Source organism: Python bivittatus, unplaced genomic scaffold (genome assembly GCF_059951505.1).
Source record: "Python bivittatus isolate LINGU-HERP-01145 unplaced genomic scaffold, Pbiv_v1 ctg000590_np1212, whole genome shotgun sequence".
Taxonomy (NCBI): Eukaryota; Metazoa; Chordata; class Lepidosauria; order Squamata; family Pythonidae; genus Python; species Python bivittatus.
The window spans coordinates 3,816,047-3,841,549 of record NW_028277086.1 but is presented as its reverse complement, the minus strand read 5'-3'; the positions used below and the strand labels follow the sequence as shown (position 1 = coordinate 3,841,549).

At 40.9% G+C, this 25,503-nt stretch overlaps 1 protein-coding gene across 9 annotated transcripts in view; it reads right to left on the bottom strand.

Annotated features, from left to right (window-relative positions):
* Window positions 1-25,503, bottom strand: part of TSNARE1 (t-SNARE domain containing 1) — a 311,118-nt gene that overhangs the window by 258,205 nt on the left and 27,410 nt on the right. For 2 of the 9 annotated variants that reach the window (XM_088148898.1, XM_088148894.1), the window contains exons 2-3: window positions 14,373-14,447; window positions 9,224-9,307 (exon numbers count right to left, since the gene is read on the bottom strand). The exons of 1 other annotated variant lie outside the window; for it this stretch is intronic. The gene's annotated coding sequence lies outside the window, so the exon portion shown is untranslated. Of the gene's footprint in view, window positions 1-9,223; window positions 9,308-14,044; window positions 14,072-14,372; window positions 14,450-25,503 lie in introns of those variants that run through there. 6 more of the 9 variants (XM_088148899.1, XM_088148893.1, XM_088148900.1 and 3 more) reach the window with 5 other exon arrangements.

Sequence of the window (25,503 nt, the reverse complement as noted above, 5' to 3'; positions counted from 1 at the left end):
TTTCCTTAGTGCACAAGAAGTCAACATATCGGCATAATTGTTAGACTTGTGAGGTCATCCAGGCAAGAAGCCCAACCAGAAGTACTACCTCTATCTTTATTGTATGGTTACATTAACAGAATCTTGCAAGACTGAAAGTATCCCTCCCTTCCTCCACTTTTACTCTCCCCAAAACTAGGGAGGGTCCCTTCTGAGATGCTTTCACCATCCCTCCTCTTTCGGGCTCAAATTTCATTTATCACACCGTTGTCTAGGCTGCAGCTCTTCCTCCTGTCTCCCAACGTCATTCCCACATATCATTACAATAATTATGTTAGAAGGTGCTAGTCTCAGTAGAAAGGCAGGCTTGGAGCCTCCTTAGAAACATAAAATTTAGAGGCACCAAGTCAGCCCATAGTAAGGTTACTCCTTGTCCTTATCAGATTCTAATTATAACGTAAAGGTCATGCTATAATTTACATTGCTTTTGTCATCCTTATGTATCATTTCAGAGGGTTTATAACCTGTAACCTTGTGGGCTTTGGGGCTATTTGGTGTTCTTATGGTGAGGAGCTCAGTGATCACTGGATTTGTGCACACCAATAAAATATACTTTGTTGCATCTATCTCCAAACACTTTGGTTAATTACCTAAATGGGCATTTTCCCATAACAACATTTATCAGATGAGTACAATTAATATGGTTCTTCCTTCTTTAATAATATCACCATCAAAATCTTAACTTTGGGGAAAAAATGGAGATGTTACGAAGGCTATGTCCAAGTCTCATCAACCCTTTAAGGTAGACTAGACTAGGAAACCAAAGTCATGAATGCTAATACTACTTTTATTCTAAGGTTACATCAGGGTTTTTTGTGCCTTTGAGTCAGTGTTGACTCCTGGTGACTGCCTGGACAAGTCCCTGCAGTGTTCGTGGCAACTGTGTGAGAAGTGGTTTGCCCTTGCCATCTTCCTAAGGCTGAGAGAGATTACCCCCAATCACCCTCTTCCTCTTTGTGTCACAGACACATCAGATACTCTTCTTTCAAATATTAATCTATGTTTTTTATATTTACTCTTCTTACATTCCAAGCGGTCATCACCAGATGGGACCATAGATATTGATCTCCACTTTCCATCATGGATTTGGTCAACTGAAGCTTTTTAATAAGAAATCTACATTAATGGAGATGATCACAGAGTGACAAGTTCAAGGTGGACTTCAACAAGGGATGAAGAAAGAAAACAGCATGTTCTGGAAAATATCTCTTTAGATTCATGGACCAAGAGTGTAGCTTTCCCTCCAGAAAGGTCATGTTCCATCACCGTTTTTAAGTAATCAAGGGCAAATTAGACAAATGAATTGTAGCATCATCCTCGAAACAAACATCTGGCTTGTTTAGTACTCACAAACTGATGAACTGACTACCAGAAACACCTATTCACTCAGCCATTAGCTGTCCCAGGCATTGAGCAGGAAGTATGCCATGCCCTAGAGATTTCAGGAATTAAAATGCTGAATTTTAGTTATAACAAACATGCACTGTGTAAATTAATTGTTCTACCTATTCCCCAATGCTGCACCATCCCAATTTTTCACACTAAGATGACCCCAGAATGAATTTTGGTGGTTAAAAACTGACAAGAGTTTCCTTCCTGATTTCTTCACATCATTCAGGTGTCATTGTGCTGGGCTTGACTCCAAGTGACTATATGGACAAGTATCCTCCATCTTCTGCCTTCAGACTCTTCTTGGCAAGTGGCCAAAGAAATTGTTATGATTCTGGGCATGTATTGGAGCCATTTCAAGAATAAGCTTAGATAGGATCTCTGGCTCAAAGAGCAAAGATTTGAAAACCATAAAGCCAAAAGAGAAAGGAAGAAGGGAAGGAGGAGGAATAGAAGATGAGTAGAGGAGGAGGAAGGAGGAGGAAGAATGGAGGAGGAGAAAGAGAAAAAGAGATAAAAGGGGAGAAGGAGGGAGATGAAAGAGAAAAATTGGAGAAGAAAAATGAGAGAAAAGGAGAAAAGGGAAAAAGAAGGGAGGAGGAGAAGAGAGAAAAAGAAAAAAGAAGAGAAAATGAAGAAGAGGAGGAGCTAAATAATTTGAACACGTGTCAAGAAGTATCCACCTTGGGACATCAGGTTTCAAAAACCATGGAAGCATACAAATGAGATACGTTTTCAGTGCTCAGTGTTCAGGTATAAAATTTAAGAAGGTTGAGCATGGAAACTTTACATTATTTCTCATTAATACCTGCTTGTATGATGCTAATTAGGAAGGCACTGAAAGTATATCTTTTTTTAAAAAAATAGCCTTTTGATTTTTTTAAAGAATAATTGTTTTTGCATGTTTATTGCTTCCTTTTGTTTGTAACTACTATATAAGCCTCAATTTCATTAATTTGTTGAGTACGTATTATTTGCCCATCTGCCAAACTGTGGCACCCAAGATGGGTAAATACAAAACTAATTAATATCATTAATAAATACACATGGAACTTAGCTAAAACAAGCACTTCAATGCCTTGCAATCTGCAATTACATAATTGAGAGGAACCCAAGATACTAAGAGCAGGACTTCTTAATAGTGCAAATGCAGAAATGAGACTTGCTTAATGCCCCTATTATGCTGGCGTCAAGCTTAATTTAAGACTGTGAGAGAGCTGGGGAGATATCAAGTAAGGCAATGCAGAGATGAGAATGCAATAAAAAGCTGAGGAATTATCCATCAAATTTCACTGAAAGAGCAGAACACCACGGGGTGGGGTAGAGTGAGAAATGGAAAAACAGCAACCACCATCACCTTCGTTTTGGTTGTCCAGTAACAGAGGAATTTCAACCACTCTTTACTGAATGCAAGATTTATACATTTCTCAACAGTAGCCTCAAACTTTAAGTCAATTTGCAGTCCATATTTACCTTCCATGTCTGGGTAAGTAAGCAAAATGACTATTGAGTGGTGTAGAAAGGTCTGTTTTGTACTTCCAATTGCAGACACCATTGGAATTGCCGAAGGACCAGGTTGGGGACAGATCATCATGGAGAAAATCTATATGGTCACTAAGAGTCAACAACAACTCGATGGCACGTAATCCAATCACGTCAACTGCAGACAAAACATCAGCAGAGCTATAGAGGTAGAAACCAGCAATAGGGAACCAGCAGTCTCACAAAGATTTTTGACTACAACTCCCATAAGCCCCAGCAAACACATTAAATAAGTGTAGATTAGAGAATTTGTATGGCCCCAAATATCCTGAGGGCATAAGATTGCCTTTCTGGACTACAATTTCTCCTTTTCACATAGTGCTTAGAAGTTGGGCTAGGACTGAAGAGATTTAGGGCCAAGTCCATGCTCAGCTACAAACATCATTAGTGACTTTGGGCTAGTCACCATCTCTCAAACCAGCCTCTCAGGACTGTTGTTAACTAGAGGAGGTCTCTCTGTTTGAGATGATAAGATCTCCAAGTCTGTTTCAACACATGCAGCCTCCTTTGCAACAATATGGAAGTGGTCTGCAGTGACCTTTTCCTCTGTCATGATCTTTCATTTTCTCCCAACCAGAACTTCTGGTAAATCATTTTCTCCTTAAGGACTCCAATAGTGATGTTCTTGTATCGCTCAGAAATTCTAAATAGCTTCTCAAGCTACCCATTACATTCGTTGACCCCCCAACCAACCTTAGAAATATTTTATTATTATTCATTAGCCCATACCTAAAACAAAAAGGAGTCATTTTAAATTCTTACTTTGAAGTCTTCAGTGAAGTATGGAATGGGATTGTTTCAGGCAGGGAAACTTGCAAACAATAAAAAATTAAGGGAGAAAAAGAGGAAGAAGAGGGAGAAGCTATAGACCGGGCTTCCTCAACCTTGGCAACTTTAAGACGAGTGGACTTCAACTCCCAGCAAGGGTGGCTGGGGAATTCTGGGAGTTGAAGTCCACCCATCTTAAAGTTGCCAAGGTTGAGGAACCCTCCTATAGACATAGAGCTTGCAATGAATAATAAGGGATCGGAAGTACTTAAAGATGAAACTGGAAGAAGAAAAGAAAAACAGAAGCTGAAAAGGACAATTTCATATTTCCTTTTAGCTAGGAGCTGCTGGAGCACAGAGAATGCAGAACTTGGAGCTATATATACCATTGACATGAGATTGATTATTATGGATCATGAAATCTGTAGGTGTTTGATTCTGGGCACAGCTCTCTTTTATTGCCAGCAAATTAATGTCAAATCTCAGGGCTCAGAGCTATCAATGCCTAAAATAAACCACAGCCAGACAACAATATTTCAAATATTCCAAAAGGCAATAAAGGAATAACCATGCCAACAGGACTATCGGTAGATGCAGATTCTGGAGGTTTATTTCAGCATATGAGCTTCAGAATATTTTGGAGTTCTTTACGCTTTAGGGATGAGAAATGTGATTCATCTTCAGCCCACAAAACCCAACAAGGAAAGGTTCCAGGCTGACGTGATAACAGACCTTGTTACTGATGTTAAGCTATTTCTGATCCAACAAAAAACAGGGGTTGCTTGGATCAGACATCCCAATGCAATTCTGTTTTGTGTTTTCTTTTGCTCAAGGATATGGAACAATTTGAACCAGTTCTCGCCCACCCTCAGAGTCCCGTGGCTCTTTCACGCAACAGGAAAGCACTAAGACAGCAATTAAGTCCTGTGGTAGCCAACCACGTTTCTGAAGAAGGGAATGTAACCTTTTGGACCAGGAAGGGGAAAAGGAAGGGAGGGAAGGAGGAGGGGGATGGGATGAGACAGGATGGGATGGAAGAGGGGAGGAAGGGAAAGGATTATTTCATTGCTTATGGGCATTCTGTGCATACGGGTAGTCCTTGACTTACAACCACAATTGGGACCGGAATTTCCATTGCTAAGCGATGCAGTCATAAAGTGAGAATCGCGAGTCATTAAACGAGTACCCACCCCAATCCAAGCCATTCCGATATTGGTCCCTCCCAGCCCTGAACCTCAGTAAGGTAAGGCCCTGCCTCCAACTCCCCCCACCTGCCTGTCTCCCCTCATCTCTGCCCTTCTGGCCACCCTGCACCCTGCCTTACAGAGCAGCAAGCAGCCCCAGAATCACCCAGCTCTGGGGCTGCTTGCCACACCCTGGGAAGCCACAGCCATCCCAGCCCAGTCCTGGCCGCAATCACCCTCGCCACCCTCCACTCCGAGACCTCTGCCACCCTGTGCTCTGCCGCCCCAGCTGACCTTTGCCCACGCCTTCTTCCTCCCACTGCTGACCAGGTGTGCCCAGCCTCGCCACTGGGCCAGGCTGGGCTGGGCTTCGGCTGTGAAAAAAAAGCGAAAAAAGAAAAAAAAGAGATGTGGCGCACCAAAATGTCCCTTTCCAAAAGCTCCTGGAGCACAGTGTACCAAAACGCTCCTTTGCACCGTGCTCCTGTGCCAGGCTGGTCTGGGCTTCCCCCCACAGCCAAAGTCCAGCCCGGCCTGGCCCAGCAGCCAGGCCGGGCACACCTCATCAGCAGCAGGAGCAAGAAGATGTTGGGAAAGGCAGCTGCGGCGGAGCACAAGGCAGCAGGGAGGCAAAAGGGCATAGATGGGGGGGGGGGATAGGTGGGGGGGGGAATTGAAGTGCCCTTGTGGTCGTAATTTACCAAGCGCCCACATTTTTATCATGTGACTGTGGGGGTGCTGCAATGGCTATAATTTTAGGCACCAGTCATAAGTCACTTTTTTCAGTGCATTCATAATTTCGGTCACTGAACAAATGGTCATAAGTCAAGGACTACCTGTATAGAAAACCAGGAGTGTCAGCAAGGGTATTAAAAAAAAGTCAACATGGCAGCTGCAACAATGTGATTAAAGCCATGCCCTATCTTAACATGTGTTGCATGTTAAAAAGGGGGTAGAGCTTCAATCTCATGGTCCCAGCTACCATTGTGACTTTTTTGACCCCATCCCAAGACACTCCTTTGGAAACCTACAGTGGTGCATAGCTTAGGTTGTCCCTGAATTAACACAGTACTTGTTTAATTTCATTCTAATAGGCAGAAAAAGAAACAAGGATTAAATACTTCTCAATACTGAAGCGCTAGTGAGTGAGAACATTTTTTCCCTACAGTTTGCCCTTTATCTGAAATGCTGAGATCAGACCCCAATTGTGCAGATAAATTGGTAGGGAATCCCACTAGATACACAGACAGCCTGTTCACAGTCAGATAGTAGTGAGAAATGGGGGAAATAGCTGCAACTTAATTATCACATATTTGAATAAAGTTACTTTCTTTCACAGTCTTTCAATCCCCTAGTCTCCAGAGACTAGGCACCAGTTAGTCATTAATTTAAATTAATTTTAGATTTTATTTAATTTCTGCCCTGCCATTCCTGGATCATCCAAGTCAGACAAAATAATTAAAAGAAAATATTGGCAACTTAATGAATAGAACATGTACAGTATCATTATGAGGAAAACACATCTTCCTCTTTTTATTCGGTTAACTTAGGTTTGCCACGGAGACCAAGAATCCTAGCCCTGAAACTCAGCAAAGATCAGAAAAAGTTCAGAGGTAAATAAAGAATTACCAAGAATCTTTGCTGGATACATTAGATAAAGTTCACCTTGTGCCTAGCTTTAGTTCAGAAAAAAATTAACAGCTTTACTGGCTCTGAGATAATAAATTTGTCCATTGAAAGTTAACACGGATGAAATTGACAGTAAACTGTCTCACTGCACCTAATTTGAACACTCACAAGCGTATCCATGTTTTGACAGTCTATTCTTATCCACAGCTGCCAGACTTGATCAATTTGGTCAATCTGAATGACATCAAAATGGCATAAATTACAGTTATTAATCAAAAGGCCTCCAGTTAGATCATGTCTTGAAATGTCCAGGCTCCAGGAAGGCATCAGTGGCGACACAGAAGGGTTTAGGTGTGGTAGTGTCACCCAGCACCTACCCCTGAAGAGGTCCCAGGATTTTGAAGTAGAGCCCATTCTGAAACGTGGGAAGTATTTGCAGTTTTGTTTCTGGCTGTTAGCCACAAATATTACATCAGATCTCCATGGTCAAAGACAACATGGCCTTGTGGGAGATTGATGGCAAACACCTTCCCCAAAAGGAATGGTTGGACATCACAGCAAACAAGTTTCTGGTTTAGATTTGGGCTTCCTATCTCCATGTATGTTGTGAGTACGTTCCTGGGAACTCTAAACATCATTCTTCTGATGAGCAGGGATCCTCATGAGTCCTACATGGACAACAGTGCTCTTCTTACATCCATTGGTCCTTTTTGTAGAGATAGTAACATTTTCATTAGACCTTCATCGCCAGAGAGGGAGGAATTTTTCAATGTCCCTATATGATTAGGTGTGAATTCTATGGGGTGTTTCATTGATTTCTTTGGTTGGTTTGAGTCTGGGGAGGGAAGGGCTGGCATGAAATCTGCATTTCCTCATTTCTCTGCTTCAAAAGGGACTCTGTTTGCTCTCAATCAAAATTCTGCTTGTTCTTGAATCAAAAAGTCAATCAGTCCAGGAATTCTGATCTTTCTTCTGAATTGGCTTTACTCACTCTGAATTAGCTTTGCTTCTTTAATGAAAGCATTGGGTTCAAAGGCCTAAGCCCCAATTGACCTAGATCATCACTCTATGAGAGACAGAAGTATCTCCAAGAGTACAAATTGCTCAGAAATTGGTGAATATTTGAGACAGTCTTCTTTCTGTCCACCTCTTAATTTTCACCATTACTACTACTTGATAAGTAGAATCATAGGTCTGGAAAAGCTTCTAGCAAAACACGCTGCCCACAGCAGGGATCCTCAGACCACTCCTGACAAATGGCTGTCCAACCTTTGTTTGAAACCTCCAGTGATGGAGCTCCCAAGACTTCAGGAGGCAGGCTGGTCAACTGCTTAATGGCTTTCACAATCAGGGAATTCCTCCTGATTTTGAATTTGGATCAAATTCCAAGCTTCCACTCTGTTTCTTGTCCTATCCTTGGGCACTATGGAGAACAAATCCATCTTCCGTGTGAGAGCCTTTCAGGTATTGGAAGATTATTATCGTGCCTTCCCTTAGTGTTCTCTTCTTTAGGTGAAACATACTTAGTTCTTTTAACTATTCTTTGTAGGATTCGGTCTTCAAGACCTTCACTATCTCTATGCTCTCCTCTGCACTCTTTCCAGTTCCTCAGCATCCTTCTTGTACTGTGGCAACCAGAATTGGCACAGTATTCCAGGTGAGGCCTGACCAGCGCAATGTAAAGCACAACAATCACTTCCCACAATCTCAGTGCTATATAGGTGGTCTCCAAGTTAAGAATGCCCTGGTTACAGATGACCCATAATTAAAAACAGAGCCTATTGTAGCAAAATTTGAGTTAAATACACAATGATTCAAGTTAAATACACAATGGTTCAAGTTCATTACACAATATTACTTACACAGTATTATCCAGCTTATATACAAATTTGACTTAAGGACAGACCCTGGGAACAGGACTCGTTCTTAAACTGGGGACTAGCTGTACCTCTGTTGATGCAGTGTGATGGATTGGGATGAGAATGTTCAAGGACAGAAGCATCTCAGCCCACAGCCTGAGCATGGGAAAGCGAAGAGGATGAGACTGGCACCACCCTAAGGAATTCATGGTGTTTAGTTGCTGGCTTGGGGAGTTAGAGTTAGCTTGGCAAGATTCTGTCTAGCAGGTGCAAGCTAATAAAGTAACTGAGCTGTTCCAGTACTGTCTTGTGGAGTTTCTTGGGCTGAACCTGACATGCAGCCCAAGATTTCGCTGGGTCTTCAGGCAGCTGCAGCACATTGCTGGCTCATGCTTCACCTGTGCAGATTCTTCCCAGAAGTACAACTGCTATCTGTGCGTCTAGATTTCCTTCCTAAGTGCAGAACCTGACATTTCATCCCTCCTATTGCCTGCCCTACGCCCTTTATGAAAATGTTGAAGAGCACTGGGTCCAGGGTAGAACTCTGAAATACCCCATGACATACTTCTCTCCATGTAGACACACCAATGCTTGATGCACCCCTTCAAACAGTTATCAGGGTTCCCCAAACAACTGTAATGGAAATAACTTTAAAAGAATTCCACTCAGTGCCAGCACCTGAATGCCACTGGGGGCAGACTGAAGCAGTAGACTTTTTGTACATTCTCTTGATCAAACATAGAAGAATCACACAAATGCACAAGTTCTGTCCTCCAATTACAAAATTAAGCCACCTCCCACCCCCATTGTTACCTTGTGCAAGAAAAGGAATTAATTGGTTTCCACTTTTGTCTTCCTAAATCCAGCTCTTCTGATCAATTGAGGTTCTTCCACAAACTGTGACACAAATGGAGATACAGTTATTTTTGTAGAGTCTTTTTAAAGGCATACAGTTTCTAAATCACTTTAAGTAACAAGAAAGTCAGTGCAGAGTCAGGGATAATCAATATTAGCAGTGAAGGTCCTGGTTTAAATTATTCTCAGGGCATGATCTTTGTAGGAACAGGCCAGTGTGGTCTAGTGGTTGAGATGTGGACTAGGATCATGGAGACGCCGTCTACAAGGAGGCAATCAAAAAGGTCAAGATGGCAGCCACAGCCATGTGATTGAAGCTCCTCCTTGCAGACACCCTTGAAGTCCACCCTCAGCCACGGCGGTTTGTTGGGTGACTCTTTCTCTTTGTCCAATCTACCCCACAGGGGGTTATTGTGGGAATAATTGCAGAGAAATTATCCCTGCAGGAAAGGTGAGGAGTTACCCCACAGTGAGATGGGTGGTGACAAATTTGAAATATAAATAAATAAAGTTAACCAAATCAAATAAATAGATCCATTTTCTCCATTTCAAATATATGGATTGTGGTCTAGGTGGCAGCATTCAATCAAACTTCACTGATCTTGAAAACTAACATGGTCTTGAAGACAGAACTTTTCCTTTTAGGACTGATAGATAAAAAGTTAGAAAAATCCAGGGGAGATAATTTCAATATATGATTACTGCCATGAGTTTACTATATGCACAAAGATGGAAAGATTCTGCATTAGCCACCATAAAGGAATGGTTGGTGAAATTGACAGAACTTGCTGAGATGGCCAAACTCACTTCTTTGATTAGAGAAAGCTCATTATTGACATTTACTAATGACTAGAAACCCCTTATGGACTTTTTGTGTAAAAAGGAAAATGATTTTGTAACTTATGGTTTTGATGATTAGAAAGAATAGGTTATAGAAAGAAGGGAATTATGATGAAACCTTAGAGAGAGAGGTTTGATTAGAATTATATGTATAACTACTGAGAAGAAGATCGGAAGCTAGCTAGCTAGCTAGCTTTCTAGCTATCTAGCTATTGTTTTCTGTTCTTTTATTTTTTTTCATTTTTTTGTCTCTTCTTTTCTCTTCTTTTCCTTCCTTTTCTTTTTTGCTTTTTCACATTTACTATATTTTTTTCTTTGAATGTATTTCTTATTACATATGTAAAATCTTTTAATAAAAATTATTTAAAAAGAAAAAGAAAACTAAACACGGTCATATCTCATCAGCACTTGGATGAGAGATCACCAGAAATGTCCAAGGCACTTGGCTTGATGGGGAAATTAAAAAGAAAAAAGAAAAGGGGGATTCTGGAAAAAGAGAAGGGCAAAACAGATCAGTGCCATGAAAACTACAGCAACGCGTTCACCTAATCACTAGGGGTTGAAGTGACCTTATTTTATACAGTGGGTTTTCAGGGAAAAACGAATCCTTGCGGCCATTTATGACTACAAAACTTCATCAGGTGTTAATGGGTGACTCCCAGTCTATTTGGAGAAGGCGCAGGAAGGATATGGGGTATTATTTAGCATTGGGGGCAGAGGGAAAGAAAGTATGGAAAACTTTCTTTTACTGAACTCTTATTTATGTATGTATGCATGTATTTATTTATGTATTTATTGTATCAATTCTTTCACTCCCCTTCTCATTGAAACGACTCTGGGCAGTTTACAAAACAGTTAAAATCAATTAAAATGATAATATACAATACACAATATACAATATACAAAAACTCTCAGGCTCCGGATCCTTGCTGTTCAGATATTATTAACAAAAAACTTTGAACAGCTGTAATGCAACAGGTAGAGTTACAAGTTCAACTCCATCCCGTTCACTGTGATTCTCCTTGAAGCAAGAATACTGTATTGCAAAGCATCCTGCCTGGAATATTTATTTATTCTTTATCAAATAAAGAACAAATAAATAAAAGAATAAAACAATATTCTTTCATTCGTTTTAATTGTTGTATGCCGCCCAGAGTCCCTTTTATGTAAATGGGTGGCTATCTAAATACGATAAATACTCACATCATCAATGATTATGGCAATTTGCTAGATTAATCCATTTTTCCTCTGAAGGGAAGTTGGGGAGAAAAACTCTATATTTGACTGAAAATAAACTTGAGTAGATATACGTAGCTGAAAGAACTGTGTTTTCTTCCCATCCATTTATTTCTCATTTTTTCATCAAGTTTCAGATGACAAGCAAAAGCTAGAATGCCTCAAGGGCTTCTGGGGTACTGATTAAATCTTTAAAGAATCTGCATATTATCCAACTTGGATACAGAGAGTTTTTTTTTAAAAAAAAAAATTGTTTTGGAAGGACAAGAGCATTTCCATTTTCACAAAAGTGAAAAATATCTTTAATGTTCCTTCTCCTGTCATTTCTTTTCAGATTTTATCCACACTTGGAGAGTAAATACATTAGTCAACTAAGTGAACGCAGGCATGCAGCACTCATGAAGAAAAGGCATGATACAAGTCCAGTGAATAGATAAAAAGAAACTGAAGATTTAATGGAAGAATTCACTCCTTAAGCCAATCAAGGTTTGCAGGCATAACTATTGTTAACTTTCCAAACATAGGGAACCCTTCTGTGAAGCAAGCAAAACGATCTTGTAACAGAAAACAGGAAAGCAATATGGGTGGAGAGTAAAGAGGTGATCTAAGTAGGCAATCCAACTAGAGGTGTAGCTTCTGAGATGGTTGAACTACTAGCGTCACTTGCCACTGAAGGTGAGAAACACGCAGTTCAACTTTTTACACAACGCATCATTCAACTTTGGAATTTGCTACCATGAGATGTGGTGCTGCCTTCAGCCTGGCTGGCTTCGAAGTTCAATTCATGGAAGTCCTGGGGATCGATGGCTCTTAGCCTGGATGGCAATGGGACTGCATCTGAAGGCCACCTACTGGGAGACTCGTGGGCTTCCTTGTGCACTTGGCTGGCCACTGGACTAGATGGGCCAAGGGTCCAATCCAGCAGGGCACTGCTCATATTCTTATGTTCTTAAAATGACATTTGGCTGCATAGGCCAATCCATTTGATGATCTCAGAGGACATTATATAAACCCACTGTATCTATTAACTGCCTTAGAGCAAGCACCGGAATGCCTAATAAGTCATCTCTCATCTTTCCATCCCTTCCTACTCTCTCTGTAACCAGTTCTGAAACTGGTTACTACCATCGCTTCCCCCAACCAATGTCACAGTTCCTGATCAGGTGCTACAAGTCACACTCTTTCTATTGCTCTATTTTCAATCCATGACTGCTGTTTTCTGCCACACCAACCGACCCTGTAGAGAAGAGCTGCCCATGGTAACATCTTTCCCCAGCCTCATTGCAAACATCAGCCATCCTTTCCCACTAATTGGAAAATATGGTGCATTCCAAACTGTGTCCTAATTGCCTTTTGCCCAAAGGTACACTGACCTCAGAGTGTTATTTACAGATTTAATATGCATTGAGGCTGTGACAGCCTCTCTTAAACTATCATGTCACCATGAAAATGGAGTTTAATGTAATTAACCAGGACAGAAAACTAGGGTCAGTCCTCTGGGTGCGTGAGTATGTGTCTGAAATGATCAGGCTGGGATCTAATTTAACGTTCTAAGATACCAAAGGTCCTTTTTCAGGAATTATTCCATAATTTCAGGACATTCATTCCTAAATTTAAAGCCAAGGGTCCTTGTCAATGCTTGAAGGTAGACACATGACAGAGGCCCAATTCTTCTGCTTCTTTGGATCAAATGTCAGCAGTATAGTTAAAGAGGGGGAAACTACAGAGTTGTCAGGGAACATGATGTGCTAGATTGGACCCCTGATAGCATTGGGGAGATATATCTGCTCATCTTTTTACTACTGTACAATCTAACATCAGCAGTTTCTTCAGTGTAACTGACAGGTCCACACATCTGGCCTTGACCTTGAACTAGATCCTACTCCTCCAGGGCTATGCTCACACTTTTCCTGAGAACAAGCACATTATCTCTGCAGCTGAAGAGCTCGTATTCCCACAAGCTGAGTCCTCAGCTTTAATCCCTTCCTACCAGCTATTCCTTCAGGACATTTCTTGCAGGCAGAGGCTAATGTTAACTCAGTTCTGACCACAGTTTGCCATACATACCTTCTATTTTATCCTCTTGTCCCAAGATAGTAAAATGCACTTTTTTTCCCCTCCTCAAACTGAGTTGGCTTCCAAACAATTCTGGCCATTTGCTTAGTAAAACATTTATCCTTGACATTTCTTTCTAGCTTTGCTCCATAATCTTCCCATCTGGTTCCCACCAGCTGCCCCTATTTCCATTCTACTTCCCTTTTTAGAGAAACTTCTCAGTCAAGATCCTGGCCTACAAGTGATGTTGCCTTTGAATTAGCTCATCTGTGGACCTTTGCTACATCCATTTTTGAGCCACGTTCCACCTCAGTTCCCTACCTATGCACAGTATAAACAAACGATTTATAGGACTGCTTCTCACGTTAAAATTTGGAGAGCATCCACGGATCTCTATTTTACAGCCTAATGTTTGAAACAGTGCAAGTTTTTTTTTTCTTTTTATTCTTATTCTTATTTTATTTTCAATAGTAGTACATCATCACAGGATCCAGAAATGTGTTCATCATATCAACCACCAACTCTCTCCCAATATAAAATATAACTGAGGGGAACAGAATGGTTCTGTCTTCTCCTGATGTTGCAATGAGGCAGTGCAGCTGGGGAAGAACTTGGATGACCTCACACCTCTGGGGTGCTCCACTGTACCTTTGGGGGTGGGTCTGCATCTTCTACCTGCAATGGGAAACAGAGATCATCCTTGACCATACCTCAAAAACTTATATTTTTGTACTCATGGCAATCACAAAATTTAAATTCAACTGCCAAGGCCCATCTTAATTAGATGATGCATGCTTTGAACTCTAGGGACAGGCGAATCTTTCAACTTGGTCTTCTCCAGCATGTGAACTTTTTAAGTGAAGAAAATTGTGACTACTGATGAGTCCTTATTGAAACAAAACTCATGGGTGAATTTTTCACTTCCATACTAACCAAACTGAAGAGATGCAGCTTTGCCCAGCACTGCCCTTCTTACCTCTTAAATGTTTTCCAGTAAGCTACACAACGTTACCAGCTTTAGATGGATCTATGCCACATGCCATGTTTCCTGCTAACGGAAAGGACAGTAACAGTCAGTTTGAGCACCTTTTGGTCAATGTGTCCCAAAGGCAATCAAAGCCTAGTTTTACCCCAAGCACAGTCTCTACAGAAGCTGGGACTTCTAATGTATGTATTAGATTATAATATGAAATTGCAATGCAGTGCAATAATCTATGTGAAAACCAGTTTGGTGTAGTGGGTAAGATGCTGGGTTAGAAATCAGAAGACTGAGTTCTAGTCCTGCCTTAGCCATGGAAGCTGGCTGGGTGGCTTTGGGTGGGCCACCCTCTCTCAGCTCATCCCCCTCATAGGGTTGTTGTTGTGGGGAAACAGGAGACGGGAGCATTAAGTATGTACACTATCTTGGCTTAACAAAACAATAATAATAATCCCTTGCAAGCCAACTTCTTGTTGCATACATCTCACTAGTTAAGAGGTCCTGTTCCATTCAAGATGGAATCCTCCAAAACAGAGAGGTGAGAAGTTTGAAGAACAAATAGCAATGTATGAATTCATGTATGGACACAGTAGAAGCAGGAAAGAAAGGTACAGAGCAATATAGCGAATGGTGCTGGTGGGAATTAGATAACCTTTTCTTTTATCTCCTGTTTTAAATTTATTTCAGTCACTAGTTCTTACTCTTTTTCTGCACTTTGCATTGATAATTGATTATGTGCCATCAAGTCATTGTTGATTTGTAGCAACCACATAGATAATCTCCATGACAATTTGTCCCCAACTTGGTCCTTTAGGTCTTCCAAAGGCATTCACAGCATTGCTGACCACATCTGGGGTATGCTTAGCATCTAGTTCAAGGATGTACAACTTTCCAAGCTGAGACACACATGGGGACATATTCTAAAAAGCATTGAATAGGAACAGGACAAATAATAAAGTAACCCTGAAACTTAATTAAATTTAATTATGATTAATATGATTACTCCCCAGTCGTGTATTTAATCATTTCCTCCTTTTGATCACAGTTAACATTATAGTTTGGTAATAAAGTTTGGAGAGCTGTATTTCAGCTCTCAAGATTGCATGTGACCCCAAAGTGTCATATGCAATTAGCTAAGAGGGAGGGAGGGAGGGAGGAATCTAATTCAATACTACTAATACAGCTTTTAAAAAGACAGACCTTCAAAAACTAAACACTGAGCATCCTCTTTCTCAAGCAACCACATTGTTTTGCTCATTTGCCATATTCTTTAAAAAAATAACACTAAATTTTCTACCATCCCATGTACAAGGCAAGACCTCTTGTCATGGAGTAGAATCACTTTTGAACAAGATTTCTAGAGCTCCCTTAGATTTGATTCCTAAAACATTAGAATCCTTGATCTTAAGGTCTTGACCTTGTTTTATTCAGGATCACCAGTTCTCCTCTCAGAGCAGATATTCCTGAGTATACTCTGGGGGGCTTACAAGGAGGAGACAGGGACACACCCCTCTCCCTCCACTGTTCCTCTGCCACTGGTATTTGGAGTCCTGCTGCCAAGTTGCAGCTAATATGCAGCCTTTAAGACCAATAGTTCTTGATGGACCTCTAAACAAGCAGATAATCAAGTCTATATAATGGAAAAGTCAGACATCTAGCAACTGGGTTTATTTTATTCTGGAATGAAAGTTTAAACAGGAACAGTCTTGGAAGAGTTTATACTCTAGAGTTTATACTCTAGATCCCAGACCATGATCTTGACTGAGGTAGCCATCTCCAGCCTAGGAGATACACCTTGAGACAAAGCAGGAGAAACATCTCTTCAGCCTTGAAACAATCCTGGTTCATGTCATTTTTTGCCATCTGCTTTTGAGGAAGTGACTTTGTTAACCATCCCAACAGACTTAAAGGGCCCACAACATTTTTAAAGAGAAATTAGGATAACTTCTAATTGTCTTTTCTGGAATTGGGCAGAGGAACAAGAGGGATCCCTCATCAGAAGACAGCTCTTTGGCTCTACCATGTAGAAATGTTCAGCTACAAAACTCAATCCCAACAGATTGTTGCAAAAATTATATGAATCATAGTGTTGTTATAGCAACATCATCCCCGCATCAGATCTAGAAACCCAGCACTGCTCAAATAATAAGAAAGCATCTTTTTTTGTTGTTGTTTTTAAAGGGAGATATATAATGAGATAAAAATGGATTGGCTCAACCTTGCAGGAACACCCACACTTCCTTTCTATTAACACACTTTGAAAGAATCGGGTTTTTTAAAATAAAAATTAGGGTTGGGAAAGGAACTTGGCGAGTAACATAGGGGAAAATGGCAATTTCATAACCCCAAAATAAATAAATAAATAACAAAAAACAGCTGTTTCCCCATCCAAATCCTGTAGTTACATTTTAAAAGTTCACATTTTAAGCAAGTAGAGAAAATAAGTGTCCTGTGTGGGAATATTCTCTATACTTACAGAAGCTTAGTGGTGTGAATCAGAATATGATTAGGTAAGTAATCATGTTGCCATCTTGCACGCTACCTGAAAATACATATGGGGCTGCCATGGACCGAAGAAATGCATCCAACTCACCAACTGAGTAAGAAATTATTTACTTGTTGAATAAGAAAATAAGAAATAAGTTGGAGAAACTTGGACTTGGGGTCTAACAAGCTTCCCAAAGATACGATGGTGACTAAGCTTCAGCATCTTAGGAGAAGTTGGGTTAAAGATGGAAATGTTGGGTTCTTGATATTCTCTCAGCTTGTTTTCCTGCAGATGTTTCATTATCATCCTGAACCCAACATTTCAACCCTGAGCCAGAAGTGTGGAAATGAAGGTCAGTTCAGCAACTGCTGTTTTTTTGTCTGGATAAAACCACGGGCTGCACCAAAAACAGGGACAAGCTAGTACAAAATCTGTAGGTTGGAATTAGAAGAGAGTAAGTAAGAAGGTAATAACTTACACTGAGTCCAAAAAGAGTATTGGGGGAGGGGGGGTCCAGAGAAGAAATTTGGGGGACCAAATGATTCCAATTTGCAAATAACCTAGGATACTATGTGTACTTGAGATGGTTCTACTAGTAGGTCTGGGGGCAGAATTGATTGGACCCTTCAAATTCACTTCTTTCTGCCCACATATTCTGGATCTTTTCACATTCTTTTTATGGCCTGTACCCAAAAATCTAATTCTGTACTGAATTCTTCTGGCTAAATGTATTTCCTTCACTGACTATTTGGTGAAATGGGACAGAAGTGTTACGGACATCTCAGCTAGTAGGAAAGCTATAAACATTCTCCTACACAAGAGTGTGCCACTATGATATAAATGGATGTGAGAAATTAAGTGGGGGGTACGATGCATTACTGCAAACTTTCTAACTCTCTTGACTGATACCTTTGGCTAGAAACCCAGTTGGGATGTTTGTTTCATTCATGTTTTGCATAAGGTGAACACATACCACCTTGGGTCAAGGTACCTACAGAAATCACTTGTTTTTTCTGCCAGAAAGGTGCAAGTAATAGTTTCTAGCTGACTTCTTTCTTGGCCGTTTGCTGTCAGCTCTGCTCCTTTCCAATAGTAGGGTAAGCATCTAAGAAGATATGAAGAGAATCAGTACAGGATCTACGGTTTCCCTTCGTATCTTCTTAGATGCTTACCCAACTTCTGCAACAATGACACGTGTGAAATGAGGATTTAGGGGTGCACTGGAATTCCTCTCTCCCCAGGTATCAGTCATGTATTATGGATAATTCTTGCAAATGAGGGTTGAAAAATAATTCTGAGACAACAAAAATAAGCAAATATAGGGGTGAGGGGCCACAATCAAATCCAGATGAATATTCATGCAGAAGGAACAAGGAAGGGACAGCCCAAATATATAAATATTGTTTCTATGCTGGAAAACATTTTGATCGCTCAAGGAGTGATGAATACAACTAATTGTTCCAACAAACAAGCCAGGAAAAGGTTCAAAAGCAAAACACATTGTTACAAACAAAGCAAAGTGGGACAGAATTATTTTAATAAACCTACTTATCACATTGAGCAACTTTGCCTAGGAAACGCTGATAAAGAAAAAAAAAATTAAAAGTGTGTGCATATGTAACAAATACGCATTATATTCTCCTCCCCAAGGAAGCAAGGAATGATACTGAGAAGGTTTCCTTTCCAATTAAGTCCAAACCGAGGATTAATTTATTGGTAAGAATAGCCAGAATTATCTTCCAGATAGCAAATAAAGTGTTTCCGTGCCTCTGTGCAGGAAGGAGGGAGAAATGCATTTCCATACTTCAAAGGCAGACAAGTTCTCTAGAGGTTTTGAAGTACAAAGTTCATGAGAGTGAGTCTCATTGTGGTAAACTTTGGAATTTGCTGCCTTGAAATGTGACATTGGCTGCCAGCTTGGCTGGCTTCAAAAACGGTTTGCACCAGTTCATGGAAGTTATGGGGATCAAGGGCTATCAGCCTTGACGGCAGTAGGACTATCTCCAAAGGCCATCTCCAAATGGACTTCCTTGTACAGTTAGTTGGCCACTGGTAGAACAGACTGCTCGACTAGATGTACCAAAGGTTTGATCCAACAGGCATAGCTTATGTTCTTATGCTCCATTCCCTACCATAATCACAGGTAAGAGAAGGGAAGGGAGGGGGGGGGTCCATGTTTGGACTAGATGTCAAAGGATACGAGCAAGGTACTAAAGAAGTTCAGCTGTACAAGGAGATAGTTAAAATTTGACAGAACCTGGGGTAACAAAATCATAATGACTATGTTCTATATCTTTATTTGCGACAATGGCAAATAAATCCATTATGGCTTCAAACAAAGGTCTGGTTCATAACATGCTAAGACAATGGATGAATTCCCACCAAGAGGAACAATGCAATCCCTTTTTCACCTGGATTAGAGATTATGTGAACCATGATGGAATTTTCATGGAAATTCAGGAGAGCTTGTAGAAGTTTCAAACGAACCTGGCTTCAAAGAGGAACCTGTCCAACATAAATATAGAGTTCTTCTTGACACTTTCCCATCTTCTGTCTCTCTCAAGGCCCATAGCTCTCAGTAGGCAAAGGTAGTAGTGCTGGCAAATACTCAGGCCCAAATGGAATGGGTGCTATACAATCAGTAGAGAAACTGATGCAAGTTTCATGTCTTCCACAGCCAGTCCTTCCATGGGGGACCAATGTGTGAGAGTTCATGTCACCCTTTGTCATATTTAAGCTAAACTCTCACAAGGGACTTTCATGAAGGTCCGAACCTTGCTGGAAGGATTCCCCCAATACTTAGCAAAGCCACAAAACTGTGCTCTCAATAAACCAAAATCAGTAACTCATTTGGTTCAGAAGCTCAGGAAGATGCCAAGCAGATAGAGTGAGGGCTATCTAGGAATCCGCACAATACTTCTGAAATTGACAGAAACCTGAAGGTGCACCAGAAGATGGCAGAGAAGGGCCTAGAGAGGACTTCCAAAGCTGCTCAGAAAAACAGTCTCAGCTCTGTGCAGCTGAGCAAGACTACACAAACAGGAGGGCATGGTATCAAAGAAGCAGGGAGGTGGGGAGGAAATCTGTTAAAAGTGACCTAGATCTCATTGTAATTAAGCTCCCTTTTCATTAATCCCTTCCTTACTTGGCTTCACAATTGTGTAGGCTGCTCCAGTGAGTCACCACTCCACAAACACACTGCTGTCAAGGAAAATGGGTCCTCTAGGAACACCTGTTTTACCACCCACTCGACTGCTTCCATGAAGGTCTGACTCTGATTAAGGGGTGAAGCCTGCAGCACTCCACCACTTGTGACTGCAGGGAGAAGAGATTTCTCCATGTTATGAAAACATGGTTAATACAGAAAAAAAATCATTATCAGGAGAACATTGAGATTGGAAGTTCAGACCTATTTCCTGGGCTAAGTTCATTCACACATGAATTTCCCAGAATTCCCTGGCCACCATGGCCATTGTTGAGAATTCTGAGATTGGAAGTCCACAAAGGCTGGGGAAACCCTATCCCTGGGGAGCTCTCATTAGCTGACTTAGTTGAATTCTCAAACTCTAACCCGAAGCGGTCTTTCCGCAACTAGCTCAAAATTCAAAATTTCCATTCCAAAAAATCCTAATCAGAAACCTGCCTTTCTTGCCAAGAGCTGTAATCTTATCTCAGGATAAGATATGCATTCTTGCAGTATCTGAATCTGGCAAGCCCAAATCTGAGAAGCTGGGGGAAGAGGGCAGAAGAATTAAGGGGAGTGTGTGTGGGCAGGGTAAAACAGCAGCATATGCAACACTTAAGCTGACATCCACATATAATGCTAGTTTGCCTATCTCTACCAGTCTAGCCCAAGCTACAATAGGACAGTCTGCATCTGCATCTAATCAGCAAGCCATAATTTTCCTGCTCAGCTCTCTGGGGGAGTTTGGACACTTTATCTGAATTGTTGACCAGCACCTTCAGTCCAGTGTCAGAGAATACATGCAAAAGGTCCCTGGAATTTATGGGACGGCTGAGCAACTGATTTTTCCTTCTCCTTCTCCAAATCAGAAGAAATTGTCCCTCCTATTCCTCTGTGTCCACTAATTTGGAGGAATAAGAGAAACAATTTCTTCTGATTTCTAGCACTAGAACTCTACTTGATTGAGACAGGCCCCAATAACAGCATCTTACAAGTCTGCCTGTGTTTTCCCTTCCCTCCCCCTTATCCCCCATGGAGTTGGCAGGAGGGGGAAGAGGGGGTTCAATCTGAGTTTCTTTCTAATACTCTCCTGCCCTCTTCAGCACCGGTTGCTGTCCTAACGGCTTCTGGATGCCTTCTCCAAGGTTATCTCCATGGCTCCCTACATATATGTGCTTTGTTATTAATCCATTAAATCAATAATAAGACAATATCTTTGGGGGGGGGGGATATAATCATTTTGGTGAGATTTATTGAAGTTAACAAATGTTTTTTGGGAGTCCAGAGCCCATAAATTACTTTGTTGCCAACATGTATTATTGAAAGAAGAGCTAGATTTCACTTAGAAGTTAGTGAAAATAACATTGCCATTTTTTTTCCATCCAAGTTCACGGACCCCTTGAAATTTACCCATGGATACCCAAGAGGTCCATGGACCCAGGTTAAGATAATCTCTTCAGAGATTTCCTGTAGATACTAAAACAAAGACAAGCATGTCTTTCACCCACACTGCATGTAGAAGCAGAATTGAGAAGCAATTTCATCTGTTTGCATTCTGCTGAATGGGTATTTGGGATTAATTGTACCTATCACTGGTAAACATTTTGAGGGCATGGATTCTACATGGGGAAATTCAGCCAGAACAGCACAGAGGTTATTTGTTTATGTATTTATTCATTTCCTTGTTGCAAATAAATAAAAATAAAATTCTTGACACTGGGGCAGTCATGCACCTATCAGTTCAGAAAAACATCAGTAACATCTTATTCAACAGGCATTTGAAAAACATGGATCTAGTCCCTGAAGTGCCGTACCTCCTTACAACCAAAAAGCAAGACAGATGTTGAGGCTACACTGTTTGGAATGGAAGTCAGCAATACTCAAGGCAAGTGGCCAGTAGTTTTGCTCGTAATGTTACCTGAGTGTCTGCCATTCCAAATATTGTCCTCATCACTTATTCATCTCACTGCAGAGCTGTGGAGACTCTTTACACAAGGGAGTGAGAATTCAATTATGGATGCCTCCATTAAATAAAGAAATATATTTGCTAAATATTTAAAATAAAATAGCCCGGGAATAGAACAACCCAAGCGCTTGCTGGCTCTATCTGTTATTCTTTTGCTATGTTTTTCTGTTTCTGAACATTGCTGAGGGGCTGAATTAATGAAGAAGCCAACCACAATTGAGTATTAAAAAAAAAGACATCACAAAAATACTTTGGTTCACCAAGCACAAGTTAAAGGAAAGGATAATTCCCATTGCCACAGCTATAACTCCAGGCAAGTTCCATCTATTTAACCATTCTTACTGCCTTAAGATGACCTTGGATAGCCTTCCAAGAATGTCCAAGTTATTCCAAATGTAAGAGTGACTATTAGGCCAATAAAAAGACCAGCAGTTATCAGAATAATGAACAGATGAAGGACCCTCTGCCGTCACCCAAGAAGCAATCTTCCAGGTTTCTCCATCACAAGAGCTACACAAAATGGACAAGAGCGTTTCCATCTTCTTGCCTATATATTAGTATATCATTGGCAAATACAACACTTGCTGGGATTCTTATGTTGTAACTTTAACCTTCTTTCTAGGAAATCATGTTAATTAGAGTTCTTATATCCTTGTTCCTTGGATTAATTCATTCCAACCTAACGCTGCTCCGAAAGACCTTCAAAGCCTATCAGATTTTTTTTTTTTCCTAATTAACTTAGAGCTCTGGAAGGATATTGGCCATCTCTTCCATTTCCTTGTGAAGGGCTTTCTATCAAACCATCAGTAGCAGCAAACAGGTTTCTCTGAAGTATAGATTGCCCATTATAACTAATCTGGACTTTGAGATAGACCTCAGGATACATGTCCAAGTTCATGCAAGATGAAACAAAGCATACTAAGGAAACTGTGTACCATTTTACAGCAGTCATGCAAGATTTCCTTCAACAGATTGATGCAGAAAATAAAGTTCCTTACAAGCAGAAATCTGAACACCACTTTCTTTGGTAGTTTAGGTCCACATCAAGGGCACTAGTATTGCTCAGTTCACTCGTCATGCTAAGCCACAGTATGTTTTCCCATGGTTTGCTGAACAGACCCTAATGGCCTTATATGCACATAATGCTGAATTGTAATCCATGGCTTATGAATCACAGGGGCTGTGTTCATACTACATATGAAGCCAAATCCAAGAAAACCATTTTGTTGCACACACCACCAGTGTACCAGCTCTCACACTCTGCAAAATGCCACTCTGGGAATGTCCACCAGGAAACTGCAGCAGATTTACTTTCCAAATTCCAAAAAGCTCTAATGCTAACAGCTGTATCTCCTACTTACGTTTTCTGAATGTGCAAATTAAGTTTAGAGAGGACTGGAGCTACATCACACACAATCAAGTTAATTGCTCTAGCTTCTGGATATGAATGGATGATCTTTGATTAGAGCTGGATACAAGCAGCGTTCCGAGATTCTGCTCCAAATTTATGGACAGAGAAGAAACGGAAGATTGTCTGGGATGAGTAAACCTCCCACAAGTTCTCAAAGGCAAGACTCTCCTTTACTAGATGCAGTAGCACAGCCTCATGGGAGAACTTCCCTTCCCAAGTCTTTCCTTGGGATTTAATAGAAATATTAGAAGGCAGGGAGGCTGCATATTACTGGGGAGATGATAGTACGGTGACAGAGAGGACCTTTAGGCAAAACCTTTGACCATCTTCTAACTAAGGGCAAGAACAGCATTCTCCTCTCACAAGAATTACACTGAGATTCTCTCATAAAATATAAAAGTAAATCTCTTCCATCAAACTGAATGGTTAAAAAAACACACGAGAACTTTTCTTGGCACAACTTTTGATAATGAAATGGCTATGAAATGTGTAACGTAAAGTGCAGGAGACACTGCGATTCAGCTCCCAGCATTGGTTTTTAAAAGGGCCGAGCAGCTGATGATTGATTACATCTCTGTCTGATTTTTTTTCAAGTAACGGTGAAGTAGAATAAGCAACAGCAAGCTAGGCAGGCACTACCTTGACCTGGTTCAAGGCCATTTCCTGCGTACTTACAGCTAGGAAATGCATCAGATATTCAAGAAGCAGAACGGAAGGAAGGAAATACTGAATCGCAAAGTGGTCTGCTCGCGGTGGAGAGCAATATCACGGCTTTTCCCAAAGTGACGCTTTTCAAAGGGAGGGGGAGAGGGAGAGGGAGAGAGAGAGAGGGAGATGTCTCTACCACATTCTCAGCCAACATGCTGGGAATACTGGAAACTGAAGTCCACGCAACAGGGTGGAGCAAGGTAGTCCAACTCTAGCAAGGATGGGTTTTCCTCAATGCAATGTCTTTAGAAGGAGCTGATTTTGACGATGTCAGGCCCAGCCCAAGAACAACAGGGAAACAATCCAGCCAAGTTCAGTTCTTTATTGCTTACACCATACAGACAGAATCTTGCCAGACTAAATCTGTACTGTGCTGATCTAATAGATATACTCTGGGAGAATCTAGGGAGTCGCTATCTTAAGTCTCTTCTTCCCACGTTCTCGCTCTGGACTATGTTGCCTCTTGTCTCCCCACTGGCATGTTCTTCCTCCTTCGTGAGAACCTGGATCTCTACTGCATTCCATCACAGGTAATGCATTCCTTCATAGGTACATTCCATCACAGATAATGACCACAGATAATTTCACCCTCCCATGTGTGGAAGCCTCTGAAAGATGGGATATTGAGTACATGTTGTGAATCAATGATGGAACAAAAGACTGGGGGGGGGGGATTTCCTATACCATGCAGCTATTGACACTCTAAATAACCTAGAGTCCTGGTTTTCTCTGGATGATCCCCACCTACATTAAGATTGTCCAGAAAGGCTCATCTTTGAATGCTACTAGCTCATCCAATGGTAACTTGGAACTGGACCTTCTCACTTGTCATCCTTAGACAATGGAACATGTCTACATGAAGAAGCCCACTAAGCTTCATCTTTTCCACCTAGCTTTTAATAATATTTATTAGCTTAAAAGATTGTGGCTTTTTTTTTCCTTCTCAGAATGTTTTATGTTGACTTTAATATGTTGTTTTGTTTTAATGCTTAACTGTTTAGTATCACCTGTTCTGAGTCAATTAGGAAGAAAAGAAACTCATCTAGATCAAGATGACCCATTCAGTTAAGTCCCATTTTAAGTACACCTCTCCTTCAAGAAGTCCCTGTCCCAATGGGTTGTTTCCCCTGTACTTGCCCCCCCTTCTCTGATGAACCCCAATACTATATTGAACCCTCCAAGTGCCTTTACTGTACGAAACAAGAATATGATACATATCACAGATAACAGAGGAGAAGCTGTGTTCTTCTGTGCTTGTCTACGTCCTTCCCCATTACAGGTTTACACATCCATCTGGCTTTTTGAACTTTTAACCACAATGTTCAACAGTGGAAATGGTTTGGTGGGGGATGCGGGGGAGAGAGCTCTCTC